Source organism: Delphinus delphis, chromosome 4 (genome assembly GCF_949987515.2).
Source record: "Delphinus delphis chromosome 4, mDelDel1.2, whole genome shotgun sequence".
NCBI classification, from domain to species: Eukaryota; Metazoa; Chordata; class Mammalia; order Artiodactyla; family Delphinidae; genus Delphinus; species Delphinus delphis.
The window spans coordinates 103,165,389-103,186,394 of record NC_082686.1 but is presented as its reverse complement, the minus strand read 5'-3'; the positions used below and the strand labels follow the sequence as shown (position 1 = coordinate 103,186,394).

General features: G+C 40.4%; 1 long non-coding RNA gene and 1 pseudogene across 1 annotated transcript in view; one reads left to right on the top strand and one right to left on the bottom strand.

The window, feature by feature from the left end:
* Nucleotides 1-21,006, top strand: part of LOC132424225 (uncharacterized) — a 64,338-nt gene that overhangs the window by 17,327 nt on the left and 26,005 nt on the right. Inside the window, exon 2 of the long non-coding RNA XR_009519183.1 lies at nt 10,281-10,376. This is a non-coding gene — a long non-coding RNA (uncharacterized lncRNA). The remainder of the gene's footprint in view (nt 1-10,280; nt 10,377-21,006) is intronic.
* LOC132423896 (MAD2L1-binding protein pseudogene) lies at nt 8,307-9,274 on the bottom strand (annotated as a pseudogene).

Genomic DNA, 21,006 nt, shown 5'->3' with positions numbered 1-21,006 from the left:
AGACTACTACAAGCAACTCTATGCCAAAAACTGACAACCTGGAAGAAATGGACAAATTCTTAGAAAGCTATAACCTTCGAAGACTGAACCAGGAAGAAACAGAAAATATGAACAGACCAATCACAAGTAATGAAATTGAAACTGTGATTAAAAATCTTCCAACAAACCAAAGTCCAGGGCCAGATGGCTTCACAAGTGAATTCTATGAAACATTTAGAGAGGAGCTAACACCCATCCTTCTCAAACTCTTCCAAAAAATTGCAGAGGAAGGAACACTCCCAAACTCATTCTACAAGGCCACCATCACCCTGATGCCAAAACCAGACAAAGATACTACATAAAAAGAAAATTACAGACCAATATCACTGATGAATATAGATGCAAAAATCCTCAACAAAATACTAGCAAACAGAATCCAACAACACATTAAAAGGATCATACACCATGATCAAGTGGATTTATCCCAGGGATGCAAGGATTCTTCAATATACGCAAATCAATCAATGTGATAAACCATATTAACAAATTGAAGAATAAAAACCATATGACCGTCTCAGTAGATGCAGGAACAGCTTTTGACAAAATTCAACAGCCATTTATGATAAAAACTCTCCAGAAAGTGGGCATAGAGGGAACCTACCTCAACATAATAAAGGCCATATATAACAAAGCCACAGCAAACATCATTCTCAATGGTGAAAAACTGAAAGCATTTCCTCTATCTAAGATCAGGATCAAGACAAGGATGTCCACTCTTGTTGCTGTTATTTGACATAGATTACGAAGTCCTAGCCATGGCAATCAGAGAAGAAAAAGAAATAAAAGGAATACAAATTGGAAAAGAAGAAGTAAAACTGTCACTGTTTGCAGATGACATGATACTATACATAGAGAATCCTAAAGATGCCACCAGAAAACTACTAGAGCTAATTAATGAATTTGGTAAAGTTGCAGGATACAAAATTAATGCACAGGATACAAAATGCAGGATACAAAATTTTGCACATTAATGCAAAATTAATGCACAAATCTCTTGCATTACTATACACTAACAATAAAAGGTCAGAAAGAGAAATTAAGGAAACAATCCCATTCACCATTGCAACAAAAAGAATAAAATACCTAGGAATAAACCTACCTAAGGAGGTAAAAGACCTGTACTCAGAAAACTATAAGACACTGATGAAAGAAATCACAGTTGATACAAACAGATGGAGAGATATACCATGTTCGTGGATTGGAAGAATGAATATTGTGAAATTGACTATGCTGCCCAAAGCAATCTTCAGATTCATCACAATCTGTATTACATTACCAATGGCAATTTTTACAGAACTAGAACAAAAATATCTTAAAATTTTTATGGAGACACAGAAGACCCCAAATAGCCAAAGCAATCTTGAGGGAGAAAAATGGAGCTGGTGGAATCAGACTCCCTGACTTCAGACTATACTACAAAGCTACAGTAATCAAGACAATATGGTACTGGCACAAAACCAGAAATATAGATCAATGGAACAGGATAGAAAGCCCAGAGATAAACCCATGAACCTATGGTCAACTAATCTATGATGAAGGAGGCAAAGATATACAATGGAGAAAGGACAGTCTCTTCAGTAAGTGGTGCTGAGAAAACTGGACAGCTACATGTAAAAGAATGAAATTAGAACACTCCCTAACACCATGCACAAAAATAAACTCCAAATGAATCAAAGACCTAAATGTAAAGCCAGACACTATAAAACTCTTAGAGGAAAACATAGGAAGAACACTCTCGACATAAATCACAGCAAGATCTTTTTTGACCCACTTCCTAGAGTAATGGAAATAAAAACAAAAATAAACAAATGGTACCTAATGAAACTTAAAAGCTTTTGCACAGCAAAGGAAACAATACGAAAAGACAACCCTCAGAATGGGAGAAAATATTTGCAAATGAGTCAACGGACCAAGGATTAATCTCCAAAATATACAAACAGCTCATGTAGCTCAATATTAAAAAAACAAACAACCCAATCAAAAATGGGTAGAAGACCTAATTAGACATTTCTCCAAAGAAGACATACAGGTGGCCAAGAAGCACATGAAAAGCTGCTCAACATCACTAATTATTAGAGAAATGCAAATCAAAACTACAATGAGGTATTACCTCACACTGGTTAGAATGGGCATCGTCAGAAAATCTGCAAACAATGAATGCTGGAGAGGGTATGGAGAAAAGGGAACCCTCTTGCACTGTTGGTGGGAATGTAAATTGATACAGCCACTATGGAGAACAGTATGGAGGTTCCTTAAAAGACTAAAAATAGAATTACCATATGACCCAGCAATCCCACTACTGGACATATACCCTGAGAAAACCAAAATTCAAAAAGGCACATGCACCCCAATGTTCATTGCAGCCCTATTTACAATAGCCAGGTTATGGAAGCAACCAAAATGCCCATCGACAGACGAATGGATAAAGAAGATGTGGTACATATATGCAATGGAATATTACTCAGCTGTAAAAAGGAACGAAATTGGGTCATTTCTGCACATATGGATGGACCAAGAGAGTGTCATAGAGAGTGAAGTAAGTCAGAAAGAGAAAAACAAATATCATATATTAGCACATATATGTAGAATCTAGAAAAATCGTACAGATGAACTGGTTTTCAAGGCAGAAATAGAGACACAGATGTAGAGAACAAATGTGTGGACACCAAGGAGGGAAAGCGGAAATGGGGTGGGGAGGGTGGGATTGGGATTGGGATTGACATATATACACTAATATGTATAAAATAGATAACTAATAAGAACCTGCTGTATAAAAAAATAAATTAAATTAAAAAAAGATTTGAAAGGTAAAAATAAATAAATAAATAAAACTAAAAAAAAAGGTAAAGAAAAAAATATTCAGGACAGAGATTCTCTCCTCTTGAGAAGGGAAGAAAAGTTTGAAATTTTTAGGACCATCTTTAGAGGGTCAGTCAAAGTTGACAGGATAAAGTTCTTTGAGAACACTTATATACTGTAGTTTGCCTGAGGAATTCATTTTTTTTAACTTTTAAGAATATATGTTTATTTATTTGGCTGCGTCGGGTCTTAGTTGTGGCGTGTGGAATCTTCGTTGCAGCATGCAGGTTTCTCTCTAGTTGTGGCGCGTGGACTCCAGAGCACGCAGGCTCAGTAGTTGTGGGCTTAGTTGCCCTGCGGCATGTGGGATCTAAGTTCCCCGACCAGGGATCAAATCTGCGTCCCCTGCATTGGAAGGCAGATTCTTAACCACTGGACCACCAGGGAAGTCCCATGAGGAATTTTATTGATTTCATTTTGTCTTCCCTTTCCTATTCTCCACCAGAATATCTTGCTATTCCTTAACAAGTGTGACTTGAAAATTGTGTTGTATATTAAATGTTATTTTATAAAATTCTGACCACACAAGTTTTTCCTGTTGAGAACTCATTTCCAACTTTACAGGGAGATGAAATGAGTTTTGATTCCCCCAGTTATCTGCAGTAGTCTGCTTTTACGGACTGTATCTCATCTTTTAAATGAGTCACAGTTGTATCTAAATCTGATAAAGTTAATTAATCAGCAAGTGTCTACTTACCACTTGCTGAGAACTCAGAACATAGCCACAGTCCTCAATAAGCTCACAATGTCTTTGAAGAAAGAAGATGAACACAGAGAAATCAGGGCAAAACCCTTAATGAAGTCCTGAATGAGGTCCTGGTGTAGAATTTAAGCACTGTTGGAGGAAAGGGGTTAGGAACTGGAATGGTCAATGTAAGTTTCCTGCATAAAAAATTATTTGTGTCAATACATCAAGTTGTACCTCTTAAATAAATACAATTTTTATATGTCAAAGATAATCTCAATAAAGCTGTTAAATAAGAAATTATTTGATCTAAGTCTTGAATTGTGGGCAGAAGTCCATAGATGGTGGAGAAGGAAAGGATTTCAGATAGAGAACAAGTCATCACTGGAGTGGTCAATGGCAGGAACAGGCTGCCTAGATGTTGTGGCAGTGGATGTTGACCTGAGGTTGTATCAATAGTCAGTGGTAGGGGAAGAGGGGAGACTGGATTATGGAGATTCCTGAAAACCAAGTCAAGGATATTAGAGTACAAGCCTGCTGCAGATAATAGAGAGCCTTTGCATGTTTGGGAATAAGGAGGCTGTTGTAATAATCCAGATGGGACCTGAGACCATGCTAGGTTTGCATGTTGATAGTGGGGATGAAGAATGGATATGACTTAGAATACCATGGGAAACATTAAGATTTGATGAATATGAGGGAAATGGAAAGGAGTGACAGAGAACTTGAAGATTTTAGGCTCAGATAGGTGGATGCCAGTACCACTGACAGCAGGAAATTCTGGAGGTAAAGAAATTTAGGGAAAAAGGATATCATTCTGGTGTAAAGTTTGAGAAATTGCAAGAGGTTCAAATGAAAATGTTTTAATAATAGTTTTATAAACTCATTCATTCAACAAACGATCACTTGTTTTGTGCTGGAATTTAATGCTAGGTACTGAGGATAAAAAAAAACCTATAATGGGGCTTATCCTAAGGGAGTCTGGTAGAGACAAACATACAGGCTATGGTTGTAGGGAGGATGAAAAGGTTCTAGGAGCACAAAGGAGGGACAATTTCCCCAAGGTTTTGGGAGTATGGGATTATAGGTCAGGCAAAATATGAAAGACCTGAAAATTTTTAAGTCATTAGCAAGAAGTAGTAAGTGGTATCTTAGATTGGCTAAGTCCAATTTTTTAAAATTAATTAATTAATCTATTCTTGGCTGAGTTGGGTCTTTGTTGCTGTGCACAGGCTTTCTCTAGTTGCAGTGAGCGGGGGCTACTCTTCATTGTGGTGCACCGGCTTCTCATTGCGGTGGCTTCTCTTGTTGCAGAGCACGGGCTCTAGGTGTGTGGACTTCAGTAGTTGTGGCACGTGGGCTCAGTAGTTGTAGCTTGTGGGCTCTAGAGCACAGGCTCAGTAGTTGTGGCACATGGGCTTAGTTGCTCCGCGGCATGTGGGATCTTCCTGGACTAGGGCTTGAACCCGTGTCCTCTGCATTGGCAGGCGGATTCTTAACCACTCCGCCACTAGGGAAGCCTGCTAAGTCCCATTTTAATGAAAGAAAAAAAGGCAGACAATCAAGGTGTGAGTTCTGCTGATACTTTTACTGAGAGAACAGGAGAAAGTTGAGAGTCAGTGATAGAAACAGAGAAAGTACTGGAAAAGTTGCAGGAGAATTTGTAGTGGTGCCACAGACACTGAGAGAGTTTCAAGGAGGAGAGAGTTTGCCAATTGTTTGGATTTGAAACAGCTTTGAGGGGATTATTTCAGTGAAGTGGAAAGGGCAGAAGTTGGAGAGTAACTAGAGAGGAAATAAAAGCATTGAGCACTCATTTGAAAAGTATGTAATAAAAGAAAGCTGTAGGACTTCCCTGGTGGCACAGTGGTTAAGAATCTGTCTGCCAATGCAGGGGACACAGGTTCGAGCCCTGGTCCGGGAAGATCCCACATGCTGCGGAACAACTAGGCCCGTGAGCCACAACTACTGAGCCTGCGCGTCTGGAGCCTGTGCTCCGCAACGGGAGAGGCCGTGACAGTGAGAGGCCCACGCACCATGATGAAAAGTGGCCTCCACTCGCCACAACTGGAGAAAGCCCTCGCACAGAAACGAAGACCCAACACAGCCAAAAATAAATAAATAAATTTATAAAAAAAAAAAGAGAAAGAAAGCTGTAAAATAGGAAGGTAACCAGAGGGGCACCAAGAGCAAGTGCAGTAAAATCTTCTCCACTCATTCATTCTACTCAAAAAATGTTGAGTCATTTGCCAGACACTGGGGTGGGTACTTCACATATATTTTCTCTTTTAGTCCTCACAATGTTTTGAGTGGGTATTATCTCTTCAGCAAATATTTATTGAGGGCTCCTTGGTGCCAGATAGTATTTCAGGTGTTGAGGATACAATAGTGGACAAAAATAGTCACAGTTCCTGCCCTCTTGGTGCTTATTGTCTAAAGGGAGAATTGACATTAGATAAGTCATGTCACACATTATGAAAAATTGCAACAGGAAGAAAGTATACTATTATGGGATAGTGATCATTCAAATAGGGCGGTGCTCCAGTTCACCTTTGTCCTGTGACCAAAAGTTTTGCTCAACAAGTTAATAGAGGAAAGGTCATGACATCTTTATGAAAAATGTTCTAACTTGCAGAGAAGTGTGCAAATGGGCACACTGGGTTTGCTGTGACTTTTAGGGCCACTATGATTGTGGGCATTGATGTTAGATGACTTCAAGTGGAGACCTGTTCTGCTGCCCTCATGAATCTTTTGACTCATCAAAGGTGCCTTTTCAAAGTCAAGAATGGTTCCAAGATTGTTCTCCGAAAGTGGTAGAGCTCGTGTTTAAATCTGAACCTGGCAAGCTGGTTCAGGTTGACCAAATGTCCTCTTCTCCCCAACCATCCTGGAATTTAGAACCTCCAGACAGCCCACCCAGAGGTGGGAACCATGGAGTTTCTGGGCAGCATTCCTGCTCCAGCCTCTGGAGTTTCTCATTTAGTCTTGACTCCCTATTTCTGTTCTCGTAGTTCCTGATTATTTTCCTTTTTGCCCAGATGCTGATCTCAGTTTTGAACTCCTGCCCGGTAAATTGAAATCACCTCTGACTGGTTTCTTGTTTGTAAGTTGGTTTCTGTCTCTGGAAGAGTTGTGCTCCCATCTCCTGATAGGTTTCATCATTGTTTCCCCTTGCCCGTCATCTGGGAGGCAGGCAACTTCAAGTTTCCAGGATATATGATTATCTTGAAAGCAGATCGACTTTTGAGCTTTGTTTAGTGTCCTATTATGGTGATTAACCCAGAGTCATCCTGGTGTGGCTTTGAAGAAGTGAAATGCATCCTCCCTGCATTCTTCTCTGAGCTTCTTAGTGCTTTCAGGTCTTACAGGTAAATGTGTCTTACAAGCCTTGTATCTTTGTGTGTCTGTGGAACAAGTTATCATCGTGAGCAGGTTGAAAATTATTACTGTAATAAATTTGAAAAATAAGACTGTTAAATAAATTCATGATCACCAAACCAGAAAAAAAAGTAAGGCTCAAACCTGGTCCCTTTTTATCCTCTCCCTTAGCAGCATGCTTTCCTGTTAGCCCAATCCTCCCTAAACTAGGTCTCAGAGTGTAAAAGTGGAACCAATTTTTATATGTCTGGAACTCACCAAAATGTAGCATCTTTTCCCTCACATCCTTATGGAATTACCAGCTCATTATGTTTGATTGACTGGAGAGTCTGAAGCTCTTGACCGTAAGAAGAAATGATTTCCCACACTCTCTTGTGCCCTGAAGTATTTTCTTCTTTCCTCATCAAGAGTTTTATTAAATCTTTCCCTCCCTTTCAAACGACACAAGAATATGACCTGGAAGTGACCTTTTAAAGCTTTTCATATGTAAAGCAATTTACCATAATTACGATAGGACTGAACTTTTTTCTTGAGTTTGAGGAAAATTTAATATGAGTCCATTCATTTTATTTATTTTATGTATTTTTAATTTTTATTTTTAAAAGTAAGTTTATTTAATTTTGGCTGCGTTGGGTCTTCGTTGCTGCACACGGGCTTTCTCTAGTTGCGGTAAGCTGGGGTTACTCTTTGTTGTGGTACGCGGGCTTCTCATTGCTGTGGCTTCTCTTGTTGTGGAGCACAGGCTCTAGGAGTGTGGGCTTAAATAGTTGTGGTGCGAGGGCTCAGTAGTCGTGGCTCGAGGGCTCTAGGGTGCAGGCTCAGTAGTTGTGGTGCACGGGTTTAGTTGCTCCACGGCATGTGGGATCTTCCCGAACCAGGGCTCAATCCCGTGTCCCCTGCATTGGCAGGTGGGTTCTTAACCACCGCGCCACCAGGGAAGTCCAGAATCCATTCATTTTATATTTAAGTTCGTGAGTCACACCCACATTATGTCCCTGGTAAAAATTCTGAAAGGCCACAGCAAGAAGCAGAAAAGGGCCACCTCCATAAGAGTGTCTGTCTATGAGCCCATGTTTGCTTTCCAACCCTAAACAGAAATGCCTGACTCAGCACTGTCTGGGAAAATCAGCCTTTGATTCAAAAAGATGTTGTTCAGTGATGGTGTCACAGTCCCAGCCATAGCATCAGCCCACCAGGAAGTCTGAGGAAGGGAGGCAGGCAGCCAGAAGGACAGAACTTTCTTCTCACCGGGAAGTACCTACCTCTAAGCGAGAGATGGATCACTTGGTGCCACCAGGGGAAAGATAATTTAGCCATTGTGTTCACGATTAAGAAGCATTCCTCTTTACTCATGGAAGACTTTCAGTGTCACTACTGCCTGGAACCAAATGAAATCCTCCCAAGCCATGGTTGGGATCGAGAATTAACCACAGAACATGGTCACAGTGAGTTTGTGGCCCGGGCTGGACACTCTGTAATTGAGCTTGGGTCGAGACCAATCTTCTCCACGGTCACGGTGGCCCTGTGCCATTAGTATGGTGCCCATGAGTGGAGGAGGCTGCAGCTCACTGAAGGTGCCAGCCGTGAAAATGGCTCAGAAGAGATGGCGCAAACAAGCTGCTGTGCTCAGGCTCGGGTCCATGCTGTTGGTGGCCAAGCAGGACAAGTCAAGGTCGTAGAACTGAGATAGGCTGGGACCTGGGACCCTTTACTGGAGTGCTTGCCCTTGCACCCGGACAAACGTCTCCTCGAGCAACAGAATGCAAAGCACCTATAAGGGACTGAAAATCACTGCACGCATGCACCAACTACCATTTCTGAGGTGCTGAGAGCAAAAGCAGGGTATTATGCATGGTCCCTGCACATAGCACCACCAAGGGGGCGGGCAGACCCCCTAAGCCACCCCTCCGGCCCAACCCACTGATATACCCCCACCCTCATCCCATTTAAGGGACCAGCCTGCCCTCCTCGGAGAGCAAGCGAGGGCACCTGTTACTTGTTTTCTCTCCCTTGTGCAGCAGCGCAAGTCCCAGTAAAATGTTGCCTGAATTCCTCATCAATTTCTATTGATTAAAGAGTCCAAGGACCCGGGTCAGTAACAGAACAACTTGCGACTTAGGGCATTGCCCCCAAGAAGCATCAGCACTTGGGGTTCTAGTGACCAGGCAAAGAGACCCTCCAGGTGTCTGAGCACACCCTCCAGTTCTGCCAGGGTATGTTGGCATTTCTGCTGCTCGCCTCAGCAGTGGCCAGAGGTTTCTTCTTCTCACTGTCCTCTGCCAGGGACTGCACTTCCAGCTCTGGAGCCGCCATCACGACCCCCAGGACTGAACTTTATTTTTGCAGGTAATTTAATGTTTTCTTTGAGTTTGGGGGAGGGATAGTCAACTCCGTTTATAAAAGGATGTATCCTGGGGTCCAAGCAATATAACCAATTGGCAAGGGAGAATGTTTGTATTAGAGAACAAATGGACCCTAACTGCCGATTTTAACGTGGTTAATTGGTATTTATTCTTTAATAACTCAGTAACTCAGGCATCACTTCATGTAGGAAGCCTATTCTGAATTTCCCCACCCTCATCCAAAGACACTAAGTCAGCAAACCAGGATGTATGGTCACCCTCTATAAAGTTATGTCTGAATCTCAAAGTACTTACCACACTAATCAATCTTCTGTAATCACACAATCAGAAAATGATAGAATGCAAAAAACAAAGTATGGTGTAGGGGATGGTTGATTTGGATATTCAGAAATGTGTTTACCATTGGATATTTCATCCAATGGTAAACACATTTCTCTAGAGCAGACTGCCTCGGTTCAAATTTAAGCTGTCTCACTGACTGTGTAATATTGAGCAAGTCACTTAATCTGTGCCTCGGCTTTCCTTATCTGTAGAATAGGAATAATAATAGTATCTACCTAACAGGGTTGCTGTGACGATTAAATGAATTACTTGTGCAAGATGCTTACAACAGTGCCTGAAGCGTAGTAAATGCTGCCTAAGTATTACCAATTATTATTATGGCATGTGGTTGGTCCAGTAGAAGAGGTAGAATTTGAAAGGGAGCTGAAGGATAAGTGTGCTAGGTAAAGACAGCTTTTTACCAGTATGCGGGGACACACTTTTTTAGGGCTGTAAAGGTTAGCAGCTAAGGTGATGTAAATAGTTGTTTTCATTTTATTTCTACTGGTCTCCATTCACTGCTTTGGTTTGGGAAAGTAATTCTCTGGTTTTTGGCCCAATGGAACTTAAACTCCACTTCCCTTCTCCTGAGCTCATGACAGACACTGATATGTTGATAATGGTATTTTTTCCAGTGAGCAGATGAAGCCTCAGAATGCTTCTCACCATGGCCCTCCAGAAAGGTCCTGCTAGTGCGACTGAAAAGACAAGAACACATACGCCATTCCCAGGTGAGTCCCTTGTTTCACAGCAGAGGGACCTGGAGCCTAGAGAAGTAAAGTGACTTGCCCAACCCCACACAGCCAGCCAGAGCAAGAACTGGAACTTGGGTTTTTCCCCTCTTTGGTTGGTATTTGTCTTGCCATCATGTATGGTGGTATTTATTTTCCTAACATATCACTTGGTTAGCTTAGTTTCTGATTAGAATGGCCCCTGCCACCAATTACATTGATGTAACTTTAGATGGTTAAATATATATATATATATATAAAATATACATGTGTGTGTATGTATGTGTGTATATGTATTGTCCAAAGTTCATAAATAACAGAAGTAAAACCAATGAATCATTGAAGTAGTAATCAGTAAAAGTTTATTGTGCACATACCGCAAAGACAGTTTATGAACCAGAAGCACTCAAACCAAAACATGGAATGAGGCTCAAGGTGTACTGTTAAAAAACAAATTATATACTGGGAAGGCAGTGACTGTTTATTCTTCACCATGATTGGTTATAATATTACAATTTTCTTAAATGATAGGGAATTGGTTAGTGGCCACTGCATATCAGTTTGGAGAAACAGTTTAAGTTTTGCTTATGATTTTCAGAGACATAAGCAAGAAATGACCCAGGTCAAGTTAGTCTTGCAAAATGAGCTAAATTAAGCTTTGCTTGTATGATTAAACTGATTTTGTCTGCTCAGGGACTTTTCCAGGCTGGTCTCTTTGGTTTTGATTTTAACAATATCACATTGTATATTTATTACGTTAAAGACATATGGCTGCAAATAATTAAAAACAAAAGGAAGCAAGGTACAATCATTCATCCACGAGATGCCCTACAACACTGTAGTGAAATTCATAAGCCTTGCTTGCTCTGCAGCAGTGCTGATGGCACTATCTATCTGGCTTAACCAAATTATTGTGGCATGATCTTGTAGTCAGGTTGCAAATGAAGAACTCCAGGCTAATCAACAGCAGACTGAGTGTACTTAGAGCTTCGTGCCTATAAGCATAAATTGTGATATTTTGCTGCTTTTAAATGATGCATGATGAAATGATTGAAGACATCATTACATGGAACAATATCCAACAGGGAATGTGATATTCTTAATGATTTAGCACTTCCAGCTCTTATGGGAGTGTTAAGTCCTTTTACTGAAGAACTGTAGGGAAGTGGTGTGTTTTAAGATTAAGACTGGATCTAGACAAACAGTGGAGTCTTGACCATATCACAGACATGTTCAGGGAACCTGGCAAGTGGGTGAAAGTGGAGGGTCTAGCTCTAAGCTGGATCTGAGTGATTTAATTAGCATTGCTGAAACCCTAGTAAAATAGTTCTCAATCTTGGCTGAATATTAGAATCACCTGGGGAGCTTTTAAACCTCCCATGCTGGGGCCCCCTCCAGGGATTGTGAGTTAATTTTCTGGGTGGGGCCAGGCATTGAGGTTTCTAAAGCTCCCAGATGATTCTAATGTATAGGCACAGAGGTAAACCAATGGTGTGGTCCTTGAGGAGCAAATACATCAGCCTTTTTTGGATCCTCCTCCTTTTTAACAACGCTGGTGTAGGGATTGCTGTGAGAATAAATGCAGGAGCAGAGAGAAGGCGAAACAGGTAGGCGAATACAGGGGAGGGTCAGCAAGTTCTCAAAACCTTCACCTACTTGTTCAGAGTTTTAAAACTCTCCTCATAGGTGAATCATTCGATACAATTTCTAAGGACAAATCATGTCTGGAATATGACCCTATGCCTTCTAACCTCGAATTGCAAAAAGGACTTAATGTATTCATCAATCCGTTCACTTAATGAGCTTTTACAAGAATACCTGGGGCAAAAAAAACAGTATGTGCTCTCCAGAAGCAACACCTGCATAACTTTTTGGAAATTGACACAGGAGAGGCACAGAATATGCATATATGGGCAATGGACTTTTCTTCTTCCCTCTCCTTTTTTGGAGCCAGGTACTTTCTCTGGTTCACGAAAACGTAACTCAGGACTGGGAGGATGGTATTGCCTTTGCATAATAAGGTGCAAGAGATAAAACTACCAGAAGGGCATATTCGACAGCTGGTTTTTTTGGACACTTTGCCTGTTGGCTACACCAGGACATGAACCCCTTCCCTTTTTTTTTAACATCTTGATTGGAGTATAATTGCTTTACAGTGTTGTGTTAGTTTCTGCCATATAACAAAGTGAATCAGCCATATGCATACATATATCCCCATATCCCCTCCCTCTTGAGTCTCCCTCCCACCCTCCCTATCTCACCCCTCTAGGTGGTCACAAAGCACTGAGCTGATCTCCCTGTGCTATGTAGCTGCTCCCCACTAGCTAGCTATTTTACATTTGGTAGTGTATATATGTCCATGCCACTCTCTCACTTCGTCCCAGCTTACCCTTCCCCCTCCCCGTGTCCTCAAGTCCATTCTCTATGGCTGTGTCTTTATTCCTGTCCTGCCCCTAGGTTCATCAGAATTTTTTTTTTTTTTTTTTTGATTCCACATATATGTGGTAGCCTATGGTATTTGGAGGTTCCTTAAAAAACTAAAAATAGAACTACCATATGACCCAGCAATCCCACTACTGGGCATATACCCTGAGAAAACCATAATTCAAAAAGAGTCATGTACCACAGTGTGCATTGCAGCACTATTTACAATAGCCAGGGCATAGAAGCAACCTTCCCTCTTTTTTGATTCTACTTAGAGCTGTACTTCCTCAGCCCTGATCTCTCATGTTCCTCCCATCCAGTGGTGAAAATTGAGGTTGCAGAGAATGACAGTAAACCCTTCCTGGGGCTGCATATAAGAGTTGACAGGGTGAGGGCCATGAGGAGGTTGAAAGGACTGAGGGGCTAATGGAGGATTGGGCGGAGGGGGTATGGAGTAGGGGCAGCTACTGAAATGCAAGCCGAACCCCACAGGGAGGCCTCTCCCATAAGCCCACCAACCACTGAATGAATAGATTTTCTCACTTCAATCTCAGGTAAAAGACTGATTGATTGCTTTTTGGGATTTTGTATATTTCTTTGCTCTTTTGTTTTTATTTATAGACTATATTATATTACCTTTCACAACAATGATGGTTAGTGCTGGGGTAATAAAGGCCATAGAATTTCAGAGAAAGGTCAGGCTCCTGTCAATAACCAAAACTTCAGGAAGCTGAAATGCTGAAAGTCACTAGAATTTCATAGACTATAGACTTTTTAATTGGAAAAATCACTGGAGAGGCTTCACTCCACTCACTAATTTTCTAATGAAGTGACCGAACTTCTAGAAATAGTGAGGGAGTGGGGTCGAGATGAGGTGAGACAGAGGGAACCTTATAAGCCAGGCTGTAAGATGAGGGAAGACATAAGACCCACTGGAGGATGGAGAAATCGGCCGCCTGGTTATTCAGGTTTGCTTTAACCTTGGGCAGAAGTGAATTATTTTAACAAAAGAAACTGAAATATTAATATGAACAAGATGTAAAGCACTTAGATATGGCTCATGTTAGGAAAAAATATGAGATCAGGGAAGTTCTGTGAGGGATAAGGGCAGAGGAGAAGCATTGCAATTTACTTGGAAGTGAGACCTTCCCGTATAAACTTTGAAAACAAAAGGATGACACTGCTTCCTTTTCCTTTTTCCCTCTTCGCTGCTCTCCCCCATCCTTTCTCTCTCCTCTTCCCCCCTCATCACTTTCTCCAGTCCAGTGTCATCACTGAGTGGGAATCCATGTTGAGTGACATGAGGCTCTCCTCAGTCAGTGCTTCCCTAGTGATCAAGACCGTGCCATCCAGGGAATTAACCTGCCATGTGTGTGGGGGTGGCTGTGCAGGCAGAGGCTGGGAAGGTAGGGCATAGGGAGTTCTCGCCTATATTTAGCAGTCTCCCTCTGTCCCACACTCAGACATCTGGGTTGAGTGCTACCTCTGTTAGAAATAAAAATACAATAATAAAAAGGAGCAATTTGAATTCTGAATTTCATATGGAAATGATTAGAAGTGTGAATATTGTCAATGGAAGATGTCATCATTGCTACAGAAATAGGCTTTGTCATTACAGTAAAGGCAACTGTAATTTTATTTTGGAACTCCTTCTGCCTCCTCTTTCCTTATAATCTCCAAGAAAATAATTGAAATTAAAAATTGGTCCACTCTGCCCTGCTAACCCCACCATTAAATCTTCTCAATACTATTATGTTCATGATTCTCAACATCATAATTCAGGAATGAATCAAAGAGAACCCAAACACTGAAGGTTTCTCTCAAGACCTTTACAAGATCCAGAATTACTGTTGGGATAATTTAATCCCTAGGAACAACCAGGCTACTGATATTTTGGTTAGTCAACTTTGACGATGCAATGTATCAATACCTAGAGAATAACGGTCTGTTTCATGGTAGAAAATTGGAGTCCTTACTTCCAATCAGAAGTATAAGGACTCTTGATGAGATACAGTGAAGCTTCAAAACCTGGAAAAAGTGGGTAAAAATATATAAGGTTTGTTTCCTTCAACATATCGAAAAGGTTCTATCCTTTTTTTTTTTTTAAGTTTATTCCCAGGTATTTTATTCTTTTTGATGTGATTTTTTTTAACATCTTAATTGGAGTATAATTGCTTTACAATGGTGTGTTACTTTCTGCTTTATAACGAAGTGAATCAGCTATACATATACATATCTCCTCCCTCTTGTGTCTCCCTCCTACCCTCCTTATCCCACCCTTCTAGCTGGTCACAAAGCACTGGGCTGATCTCCCTGTGCTATGAGGCTGCTTCCCACTAGCTATCTATTTTACATTTGGTAGTATATATAAGCCCATGCCACTCTCTCACTTCGTCCCAGCTTACCCTTCCCCCTCCCCATGTCCTCAAGTCCATTCTCTACATCTGTGTCTTTATTCCTGTACTGCCCATAGGTTCTTCAGAACCTTTTTTTTTTTTTTGATTCCATATATATGTGTTAGCATACGGTATTTGTTTTTCTCTTTGACTTACTTCACTCTGTATGACAGACTCTACATCTCACTACAAATAACTCAATTTCATTCCTTTTTATGACTGAGTATTATTGCATTGTATATATGTGCCACATCTTCTTTATCCATTCATCTGTCGATGGATACTTAGGTTGCTTCCATGTCCTGGAAATTGTAAACAGAGCTGCAATGAACATTGTGGTACATGACTCCTTTTGAATTATGGTTTTCTCACGGTATATGCCCAGTAGTGGGATTGCTGGGTCGTATGGTAGTTATAGTTTTAGTTTTTTGAGGAACCTCCATACTGTTCTCCATAGTGGCTGTATCAATTTACATTCCCACCAACAGTGCAAGAGGGTTCCCTTTTCTTCATACCCACTCCAGCATTTGTTGTTTGTAGATTTTTTGATGATGGCCATTCTGACTGGTGTGAGATGATACCTCATTGTAGTTTTTTTTTTTTTAATTTTTTTGCGGGACGCGGGCCTCTCACTGTTGTGACCTCTCCCGTTCGGGAGCACAGGCTCCGGACGCGCAGGCTCAGCGGCCATGGCTCACGGGCCCAGCCGCTTCGCGGCATGTGGGATTCCCCCGGACCGGGGCACGAACCTGTGTCCCCTGCATCGGCAGGCAGACTCTCAACCACTGCGCCACCAGGGAAGCCCCTCATTGTAGTTTTTTTTTTTTTCCCCTCATTGTAGTTTTGATCTGCATTTCTCTAATGATTAGTGATGTTGAACATCCTTTCATGTGTATGTTGGCAATCTGTATATCTTCTTTGGAGAAATGTCTATTTAGGTCTTCTGCCCATTTTTGGATTGAGTTATTTGTTTTTTTGATATTGAGCTGCAAGAGCTGCTTGTAAATTTTGGAGATTAATCCTTTGTCAGTTGCTTCATTTGCAAATATTTTCTCCCATTCTGATGGTTGTCTTTTTGTCTTGTTTATGGTTTCCTTTGCTGTGCAAAAGCTTTGAAGTTTCATTAGGTCCCATTTGTTTATTTTTGTTTTTATTTCCATTTCTCTAGGAGGGGTGTCAAAAAGGATCTTGCTGTGATTTATGTCATAGAGTGTTCTGCCTATGTTTTCGTCTAAGAGTTTTATAGTGTCTGGCCTTACATTTAGGTCTTTAATCCATTTTGAGTTTATTTTTGTGTATGGTGTTAGGAAGTGTTCTAATTTCATTATTTTACATGTAGCTGTCCAGTTTTCCCAGCACCACTTATTGAAGAAGGTGTCTTTTCTCCATTGTATATTCTTGCCTGCTTTATCAAAGATAAGGTGACCATATGTGCGTGGGTTTATCTCTGGGCTTTCTATCCTGTTCCATTGATCTATCTTTCTGTTTTTGTGCCAGTACCATACTACCTTGATTACTGTAGCTTTGTAGTATAGTCTGAAGTCTGGGAGCCTGATTCCTCCAGCTCCGTTTTTTGTTCTCAAGATTGCTTTGGCTATTTGGGGTCTTTGTGGTTCCATACAAATTGTGAACTTTTTTGTTCTAGTTCTGTGAAAAATGCCATTGGTAGTTTGTTAGGGATTGCATTGAATCTATAGATTGCTTTGGGTAGTATGATCGTTTTCACAATGTTGATTCTTCCAATCCAAGAACATGGTATATCTCTCCATCTGTTTGTATCATCTTTAATTTCTTTCATCAGTGTCTTACAGTTTTCTACATACAGGTCTTTTGTCTCCTTCGGTAGGTTTATTCCTAGGTATTTTATTCTTTTTGTTGCAATGCTAAATGGGAGTGTTTCCTTAATTTGTCTTTCAGATGTTTCATTATTAGTGTATAGGAATGCAAGAGATTTCTGTGCATTAATTTTGTATCCTGCTACTTTACCAAACTCATTGATTAGCCCTAGTAGTTTTCTGGTAGCATCTTTAGGATTCTCTCTATCATGTAATCCGCAAACAGTGACAGCTTTACTTCGTGTTTTCCGATTTGAATTCCTTTTATGTCTTTTTATTCTCTGATTGCTGTGGCTAAAACTTCCAAAACTAAGTTGAATAATAGTGGTGAGAATGGGCATCCTTGTCTTGTACCTGATCTTAGTGGAAATGGTTTCAGTTTTTCACCATTGAGAACGAGGTTGGCTGTGGGTTTGTCATATATGGCATTTATTATGTTTAGGTAAGTTCCCTCTATGCCTACTTTCTGGAGGGTTTTTACCATAAATTGGTGTTGAATTTTGTCGAAAGCTTTTTCTGCATCTATTGAGATGATATGTCGTATATTTTTTCTCCTTCAATTTGTTAATATGGTTTATCACATTGATTCATTTGTGTATATTGAAGAATCCTTGCATTCCTGGGATAAACCCCACTTGATCATGGCATATGATCCTTTAAATGTGCTGTTAGATTCTGTTTGCTAGTATTTTGTTGAGGATTTTTGCATCTATATTCATCAGTAATATTGGCCTGTAGTTTTCTTCCTTTATGACATCTTTGTCTGGTTTTGGTATCAGGGTGATGGTGGCCTTATAGAATGAGTTTGGGAGTGTTTCTCCCTCTGCTATATTTTGGAAGAGTTTGAGAAGGATAGGTGTTAGCTCTTCTCTAAACGTTTGATGGAATTCGCCTGTGAAGCCATCTGGTCCTGGGCCTTTGTTTGTTGGAAGATTTTTTTTTTAATTAATTTTTATTGGAGTATAGTTGATTTACAGTGTCATGTTAGTTTCTGCTGTACAGCAAAGTGAATCAGTTATACATATACGTATATCCACTCTTTTTTATATTCTTTTCCCACATAAGTCATTACAGAGTATTGAGTAGAGTTCCCTGTGCTATATAGTAGGTCCTTATTAGTTATCTATTTTATATATAGTACTGTGTATATGTCAATCCCAATCTCCCAGTTTATCCCTCTCCCCACCTTCCCGCTTGGTAACCATAGTTTTGTTTTCTACATCTATGACTATTTGTTTTGTAAATAGGTTCATTTTTACCATTTAGATTCCACATATAAGTGATATCATATGACATATCACTACTTTAGATTTGGCATCAGTCATGCCGATTTTGTGGTTTAGAATCTAGACACTAGACACTCGAGTGCCCCTTTCAACTCCAGCTTCCTGCCATGATGATTTTAGTCTTTACGACTGGGCTTTTGCCTTTGGATTCTCACCCTGAACCAAGGTTACTGGTTGATACCACAGCCAAGCCCCTAACTGACCTATTTGTTTGGATCCCTGACATTCTACCCTGCCGTTGACATCACTCTCTCCCACAGAGTTAAATATTGTTCTGGTACTCAAGAGCTACTAGCTTCATCTTGTAACAGGGACTGATTACCTGGAGGCACAGCCCTTCTGCCCACCTGAATTAGGGTGCTCTGCTTCCTAGGCTCCTCCTACTATTTCTTGGTTAGATCTCCATTAAAAAAAGACTTGCCTGAACTTTGACCTCTGTGGCCAAATCTTCAGACGTAACGGATTAGAATGCCAGCAGTGCATTGGGTTGAACACGGTAGGACCCAACCCTTCAGTCTGGTCAGTTTCTTTTTTTTTTTTTAACATCTTTATTGGGGTATAATTGCTTTACAATGGTGTGTTAGTTTCTGCTTTATAACAAAGTGAATCATATACATATACATATGTTCCCATATCTCTTCCCTCTTGCGTCTCCCTCCCTCCCACCCTCCCTGTCCCACCCCTCCAGGCTGTCACAAAGCACGGAGCCAATATCCCTGTGCCATGCGGCTGCTTCCCACTAGCTATCTACCTTACTACGTTTGTTACTGTGTATATGTCGATGACTCTCTCTCGCCCTGTCACAGCTCACCCTTCCCCCTCCCCATAACCTCAAGTCCGTTCTCTAGTAGGTCTCCATCTTTATATTCCTCCCTTACCCCTAGGTTCTTCATGACATTTTTTTTTCTTAAATTCCATATATATATGTTAGCATACGGTATTTGTCTTTTTCTTTCTGACTTACTTCACTCTGTATGACAGACTCTAGGTCTATCCACCTCATTACAAATAGCTCAATTTCGTTTCTTTTTATGGCTGAGTAATATTCCATTGTATATATGTGCCACATCTTCTTTATCCATTCATCCGATGATGGGCACTTAGGTCGTTTCCATCTCCGGGCTATTGTAAATAGAGCTGCAATGAACATTTTGGTACATGACTCTTTTTGAATTTTGGTTTTCTCAGGGTATATGCCCAGTAGTGGGATTGCTGGGTCATATGGTAGTTCTATTTGTAGTTTTTTAAGGAACCTCCATACTGTTCTCCATAGTGGCTGAACCAATTCACATTCCCACCAGCAGTGCAAGAGTGTTCCCTTTTCTCCACACCCTCTCCAGCATTTATTGTTTCTAGATTTTTTGATGATGGCCATTTTGACTGGTGTGAGATGACATCTCATTGTAGTTTTGATTTACATTTCTCTAATGATTCATCATGTTGAGCATTCTTTCATGTGTTTGTTGGCAGTCTATATATCTTCTTTGGAGAAATGTCTATTTAGGTCTTTGGCCCATTTTTGGATTGGGTTGTTTGTTTTTTTGTTATTGAGCTGCATGAGCTGCTTGTAAATTTTGGATATTAATCCTTTGTCGGTTGCTTCATTTGCAAATATTTTCTCCCATTCTAAGGGTTGTCTTTTGGTCTTGTTTATGGTTTCCTTTGCTGTGCAAAAGCTTTGAAGTTTCATTAGATCCCATTTGATTATTTTTGTTTTTATTTCCATTTCTGTAGGAGGTGGGTCAGAAAGGATCTTGCTGTGATTTATGTCATAGAGTGTTCTGCCTATGTTTTCCTCTAAGAGTTTGATAGTTTCTGGCCTTACATTTAGGTCTTTAATCCATTTTGAGCTTATTTTTGTGTATGGTGTTAGGGAGTGATCTAATCTCATACTTTTACATGTACCTGTCCAGTTTTCCCAGCACCAGTTATTGAAGAGGCTGTCCTTTCTCCACTGTACATTCCTGCCACCTTTATCAAAGATAAGGTGTCCATATGTGCGTGGGTTTATCTCTGGGATTTCTATCCTGTTCCATTGATCTATCTTTCTGTTTTTGTGCCAGTACCATACTACCTTGATTACTGTAGCTTTGTAGTATAGTCTGAAGTCTGGGAGCCTGATTCCTCCAGCTCCTTTTTTCGTTCTCAAGATTGTTTTGGCTATTCGGGGTCTTTTGTGTTTCCATACAAATTGCAAAATTTTTTGTTCTAGTTCTGTGAAAAATGCCAGTGGTAGTTTGATAGGGATTGCATTGAATCTATAGATTGCTTTGGGTAGTAGAGTCATTTTCACAATGTTGATTCTTCCAATCCAAGAACATGGTATATCTCTCCATCTATTTGTATCATCTTCAATTTCTTTCATCAGTGTCTTATAATTTTCTGCATACAGGTCTTTTGTCTCCTTAGGTAGGTTTATTCCTAGATATTTTATTCTTTATGTTGCAATGGTAAATGGGAGTGTTTTCTTGATTTCACTTTCAGATTTTTCATCATTAGTATATAGGAATGCCATAGATTTCTGTGCATTAATTTTGTATCCTGCCACTTTACCAAATTCATTGATTAGCTCTAGTAGTTTTCTGGTAGCATCTTTAGGATTCTCTCTGTATAGTATCATGTCAACTGCAAAGACTGACAGCTTTACTTCTTCTTTTCTGATTTGGATTCCTTTTATTTCCTTTTCTTC